The following is a 7,125-nucleotide window of genomic DNA, read 5'->3' on the forward strand; positions in this document are numbered from 1 at the left end:
ATATTTTTGATAAACGAGTTCAAAATACACTGACACTCCTTATCTGGAAGACTTTGAAATGGGTTAGAAAATTCTATTGTCAAAATGTTACAAAATGTGTCAAGATGATACACATGATTTTCAAGTAAGAAAAGTTTACTTGTAAATATCTTGCTAATTGTGATGGCTTCATGTATAATTTAACAAATATTTCAAGGGCACAATATAATTTTTAGGGCTAGGGACCTAACAGTGAATCTAAATCCATATTTCAAATAATCTAGATAATTTTGACCCCACCCCTTCAAGTTCTTGTCACATCTGATTAGAATAGCCATTGTTATTTTTACCTCTCAATGTGGCTATTGGGAAGGTCATTACTGTTAGTAGGGCCCATTTTCTTGTTTGTTTTAGCATTATTTATCTTATCCTCAATCTACAGCTTCTTTTCAGGAATTTTTTAAAGCCACTTAACCATCTCATGAAGGTTAATTTAGTTAAAATTTGATTAATGCCTAACTCCTCTTAACCAAGCACGTGTAAATTGCATTACATCATAATATGCTGAAACATACACTGACCCAGTGAAGATGTCACTGACAATCAAATTACTCTACGCTGTGGAACCCAAACTCTTCCCTGAGGATACTGGAATACTTTCAATCCCATGTGTGACACATGATCATTTAACATATAACTTGAGTGAGGGCTCCAGTGTCAATCTGTCGATTAAATATTAATAAAGGTTAATTTTTTCTTTTCTTGAGACGAAATAAAAGTATAAATGAAAGTAGTGTTATTTTCTTCCTCTACCCCTATTAGATTGCTTTGTGTACCTTCCAGGATGTGTAAACCACACTTTGGGTACCACTCTTCTAATTCACTGACAAAGGAGAGACTTCACTTGCCTTAGATGCTAAAGAAGGCAGTTTGCTGAGGAGCTGGAGAAAAGGCAATGGGCAAGGAGCAGCTAGGTGGTGCAGCAGATAGAGCACTGGCCCTGAAGTCACGAGGAACCGAGGTCAAATCCGGTTTCAGACCAGACACTTGACACTTACTAACTGTGACCCTGGGCAAGTCACTTAACCCCAATTGCCTCAAAAAAAAAAAGAAAGAAAAAAGAGGCAAGGGGGCAATCAAAGGCCAAAATTGGGGGAGTAGGACCCTCTTGGTAAAGTTACATCATGGTTCCCTAACCCCTCACCTTGAAAGTCAGGAAGAAAGGGTCCCTGAACAAGATTGTCAATCTTGTTCAACAATCAATCAAGCAAGCATTATTTATTAAGCCCTTCTTTATGACAGTGCCTAGCACATAGTAGGAAATTAATAAGTGTTTACTGATTGATTGATTGATTGACCAGTATTCCTACTTTGTTGCTAGATGGGGCTGCTAGATGGAGGTGGAGACGAGATAAAAACAAAACTAAAACAATTGCTGCCTTTAAAGAACATCCATTCAATGAGGGAAGATGACAGGTACACATAGAATCCTAAATCCAGGTCTGCAAGAGACCTCAGAGGGCTCTGTAGTCCAATCCCTTCATTTCACAGATGAGGAAACTAAGGTCCAGGAGGTTAAATTACTGACTCAAAGTTATATAGGTAGTACTTAGAAGGGGTGGGATTTGAACCCAAGCCCAACTACCAGCTCTTTCTGCTGTATATACAAAGTAAGGTGTGGAAAATATATCAAAAATTAAGACAGCGTAGGAGGAGTCACTAGTAGTTGGGGTGTGGGGGGAGAGCATGAAGTAAAGGTGTCACTTAGGAGGTGTCCTTTGGGCTGAGAATTGACAGATATTAGGGATTCTGAGAGAGGATCTAGAGAAGGAGTATATTCCAGGTATGGGGAATACCTTGTACAGAGATGGAGGATGAGATGTTGTGTGAGAGGCACAGCAAGACAGCCTTGGCTGAACAAGGGTGTACGTGAAGGAGAATAAAGTTGCCATCTGGGAGAAGGCAAAGACTATGGCAACCTCTGCAAAAAATTTTCCTAGTTCTCTCTTTTTTTTTTAAATCAACTACTTTATATAAAGAAAAAAAAAAGCATTGTTATGATGGCTCAAAATGATTTTTCTCAGATTATGTGGTGACCGAGTCAGTTCAGATTCTAACTAGCAAACGTTCCTCTTCCCATGTGTGAATGGTATACACTTGTATTTTGTCATGTGCTTTATTTGCCTCTTTCATATAGGAAAGAATGGTAAAGTACATCACAAGGATTGGCCAGAACACAGGGGCACTGAAATCATCAAAAAATGTACTGATCATAGCAATAAGAATGCCCTCAGTAGCAGAGTGCCAAAATTTAAATTCTGGAAGCCTTTGAATGGAAGGATGAAATTTCTCATTTTGTTTTGTTGGTAAGGAAGGACCTTCATCTGAATCTTCCATTAAGGAGGGACCTACCTTTGGTAAAAGAAAAGCGATGAAAAGATTGAGGTCATAGATTCCCAAGGCATATGTCACAACTTATCAATTCTTTAATAGATAAACTTTAATCATGTAGATGAAACTTAGCCCCAACGTTACAAACCTTCACACAGTTGTATAAGGAGTAGATTTGTCTAACAAAGACTGGTAAATTTGTCCAAGTCTTGTGAAAAATCTAAACACCACATGGCTTCCCATGAATAGAATCTCCAACACTGTCTCATTGGACATTCTATTGCCCACTGAGCCACTGTGGCCAGGCCATGACTCCCCCTCATTATCTCAGGGCCACAGAAGGAGGAGGAAGAGGAGGAAGGGGAAGAAGAGGAGTGTTTCCCAGTTTTCCTTAATATTCATACCTTCTCTCTAATATTATCTCCATTTGTCCTTTATATTATTTTATTTATACATTGTTGTTTGCATGCTCTCCTCCATTAGACTGTGATCTCCTTGAGAGCAAAAAGTGTTTTATTTTGCTTTTTTTCCCCCTTTCTTTGTATCCCCAGTACTCAGCACAGTACCTGGCAGATACTGTTGCTCAGTCATTTTTCAGTCACGTCCAATTCTGTGTGATCCCATTTGGGGTTTTCTTGGTAGAGATATTGGAACAATTTGCCATTTCCTTCTCCAGCTCATTTTACAGATGAGAAAACTGAGGCAAACAGGGTTGGTGACTTGCCCAGAGTCACACAGCTAATAAGTATCTGATGGCAGATTTGAATTCAGGAAGATTATTCTTTATGACTTCAGGTCTAGCACTCTATCCACTGTGCCACCTAGATGCACCTAGCCTGGCAGATTTTGTTATTGTTCATTCGTGCCTGACTCTTCATGATCCCATGGACCATATTGTCCATGGGGTTTTCTTGGCAGAGATACTGGAGTGATTTGCCATCTACTTTCTCTAGTAGATTAAGACCAACAGAGCTTAATTGGCTTAATTGACAAATCTGACAAGCCAGATTTGAACTTAGGTCTTCCTGACTGCAGGCCTAGTTCTCTATCCACTGTGCCACCTAATTGCACCTAGCCTGGTAGAGAGTAGGTGCATAATAAATGCTTGCTGACTTGTCAACTAAGTCAGGTTTCAGCACGGTGTCTCAAGGTTTAGAATCCATAGTCCACATGGGAAGCATTAAAAGGGAGGAGGAAGAATGTGCCCTCCCGCAGGTTGGCAACTTGGGACAAAACTGTAGTTGCACCAGCATAGTTATGACTCTAGAAAGGAACTGGAATTTGAGGCAGAGGACTTTTGTATAAGTCCTACCTCCTCGACCTTGGACATATTATTTAACCTCTCTGAGATACAGTTTCCTCACCTGTAAAATAAAAAGATTAGACTAGATGGTCTCTAACATATCCTTCAAGCGCTGAAACTGTGGATGACTGATTCTTATATTGTTAGATTTCTTATATCCAAGTAAAGACGCTCATGCCCTGTAGTTAGAAACACCCCAGTTTCTAGAAGTCACACAAAGTAAATTGTTTAATAGTCAGTGACATAAATATTTACGCATTTGGGGAGTCAGAATAACTTTGATTATTAACCTATCTTGCTGAGGGGTAAATACTTTAGATCTGCAGATCAGAGACTGAAAAGCCCTTTGATGGTTTTTACTTTAGTGCAAGAAATAGCTGGATTAATTGGGAAGCTTTACCCAGAAGGCACACAGCCAAAACATGCCTGGCTTTAAGAGTAAGACACTCAGTGGCTCCAACTAGAGACAATTCTGGATAACATTCTGCAACTTGGTTACTTATGTCACTTGTAATTGAGTGGAACCCTGGGGATTCCCATGAGGGTCATTCTATACATTTCCAAAAAACTGTTGGGGGTTGTTGTGGGATGTCACATGAGGCAGTAGCACAGAAGACAACCTGACCAAGATTATCATTGTGCTGAGAGGTCACAGCTTAAGGATGGCTGAGCCACACAAAGCCTGGCAGAAGATCAACCACAAATCAATGCTTGGAGATGCAATGCTTGGAGATGATGGTTGGTTGATATGAGAAGAAAACACACCTCATCTAAGTCAGTACCCTTGGGAAGAGTCGCATTTACACCATACTAGTTATAACTTTGTTGGCAGCTAAATCTTGATAGGTGGGAAATAAACTTTCATTTTAAAATACTCCCAGCCCGCCCTGTGCCCTGCAATGCCTCTAAGGAGAATCGTTTTGTTCTGCCATTTAAATAGTAGTATTGCAAATGGAGTATGACATTGTTCAGTGTACAATTCTTGCACAGGGTGGGGAGAACTGGGGAGGAAGAAGCAGAGGTGCCCATCCCCAGACCAGCTCCCTTACTTCTCCCTTTCTCTTTGCTTCCCCCTGTTGAAGAGTCACTGAAGAACTTTCATACTTATAATATCCTCTGCTGTTGTCACCCACCTTTCATTTTTTTTGACATTATGGATAAATCAGTCATTGCACTGACAAACATTTATCGAGCAGTTACTATGGGTAAGGTACTGTATTCTGTACTGTGGGAAATATAGGCAGCTAAGCCAAGTACAGTGCCACAGGACCTGGAGTCAGGAAGGCCTGAGTTCACATTTGGCCTCACACTAACTGTACGACCCTGGGCAAGTCATTTAACCTCTCTCTGCCTCAGTTTTTTCATCTGTAAAATGGGAATAATAATGGCATCTACCTCTTAGGGTTGTTGTGAGGATCAGATGGCATAACATAAATAAAGTGCCTAGCAAGGTTTATAGTGCTATAGAAATGCTTGCTATTATTGTTATATGAAGAAATATAATAGAAGACCCCTTGTTTCAAGGAGCTTAGCCTAGGTGAGGTGAGACCAGCACTTGCCAGTAATGAATTCACGTGTGTGTGTATGTATACAACACACATATACACATATATTCATATAGTGTGAATATGTATACATATATATGGACATACATTATATACACATATAGATAACACATACGCATGTATAATGTATACAGATGCATATACACACATACATGTGTATATATACACACACACACACACACATACAAGTATACATGCATCTATATAGCATTTTATTTTATTTTATTTTTGAGAGTTTGAAGTCAATAAGTCAATGAAAATTTATTTTTTCTTAAGATGTGTCAAGAACCTTACTAAGGACTGCAAAAATAGATGCTGCCCTCAGGAACATATGTTCTAATGGCTTCAGTTGACCAGTGAGCCATATTACAAAGGACTTAGAAGAGAGTGAGACATAAATAAATAATAATTATTTTAAAATTCTATATGTATATAATTTTAGATATGAATAGGCAGGTAGATAATATTTTAAGGTTTACAGTGGGCTCTTTTTCACAAGTGTGAATGTTGTTATTGCTGTTTTAAGGATAACAAAACTGAGACTGGCCTAAGGTTGTGCTTTGTACTTAAGTGACAGAGCTTTGGCTTGAACCCAGGACTTCAGACTCCAAATCTATCACTTTGCCTTGTATTGTTAATTACTTATTTTGTATTGTTAATTATTGGTAATTACTCAATAAAAGGGTTGCTCAAAGAATTCTGGTAATTCTTGACTGACCGTGGCTGGAGTGGCCAATGAGGGTTTCTTGGAAGAACTTCATTTTAAAGGATGGACAGGATTTAAAAAGCTCAGGCAGAGAGAGCCCAGAGCAGCTCAGGATCTCTGTGGGAATGTTGGGGCTGGGAGTGCATCGAAGGTTGAGAAAAGGGGAGAATCATGTCCTCATTCTTGGCACACTGGTGTCGGTATTAATTATTGCAATCTGCAGGGAGCCCTCCCTCTTTGGCCAGGAATAAACAAGACTGGGAGAGAAGAGGAGTCTCTGGGACATGTTATTTTTATTTTGAGTACATTCTGTTGAGACCAGGGTAAAAATGGCCTTCCATCTGGCCCACCCCTCTGCCAAGCAGGAATGATTGATGCCTTTGTGGAGGAGGCTGGGACTAGGAACACAGTGGGGTGCCTCTAACAACAACTCAGTCCTTTCTCTTGGCACTGAGCCTTCTGATGGAGGATCTAGGAGCATTTTCTAGCTAAGTACTACATTTGGGTCTACAGCTATGGTCCTATGAGTAAAAGTACCTCAGGAATTATCTCCCTCTTACCCAACTCTGCCAGCCAGGTGGCACAAGGGCAGCTAAATGGAGCAGTGGATAAAGTGCCAGGCCTGGAGTCAAGAAGACCTGAGTTCAAATCCAGCCTCAGACACTCACTAGCTGTGTGATCCTGGATAGGTCACTTAACTCTGTCTGCCTCAGTTTCCTTATCTACAAAATGAGCAGGAGAAGAAAATGGCAAACCACTTCAGTATCTTTCCCAAGAAGACCCCAAATGGGGTCATGGAGAGTTGGATATGACTGAAATGGATGAACAACCCCTCCAAAACCTCTCGCACTTGAGCACTCACATGCACATCACACGATCAGGGGAATGTCATTTTGTGTGACGTCTTCATGTTGGTCGTTTCTCAGTCAGAGTACAAACCTCATCTTGAACTCTTATCTTGGCCATGGATGCCTACACTGCTCCAGTGAGAAAACACTATTTTGCCCTGAGAAGTTAATGAAGCAAGAAAAGGTGTGACATAATGGGTAGACGGTCTGCATCATCATCAAAAAAATGGGGGTTCAGGTCCTGTCCTTGCCTTAGAGTAATTACACAACCCTAGCATTTCATTGGCTTTAACTTTTTATATTTAATTTAAATGTTTTATTGAAAACAGTATT

General features: G+C 40.1%; 1 pseudogene; it reads right to left on the minus strand.

Annotated features, from left to right (window-relative positions):
* Positions 1-2,096: 2,096 nt before the first annotated feature.
* LOC110193502 (protein RER1 pseudogene) lies at positions 2,097-6,814 on the minus strand (annotated as a pseudogene).
* Between the last annotated feature and the right edge of the window lie 311 nt (positions 6,815-7,125).

Source organism: Phascolarctos cinereus, unplaced genomic scaffold, assembly GCF_003287225.1.
Source record: "Phascolarctos cinereus isolate Bilbo 61053 unplaced genomic scaffold, phaCin_HiC Scaffold_4;HRSCAF=312, whole genome shotgun sequence".
Lineage (NCBI taxonomy): Eukaryota > Metazoa > Chordata > Mammalia > Diprotodontia > Phascolarctidae > Phascolarctos > Phascolarctos cinereus.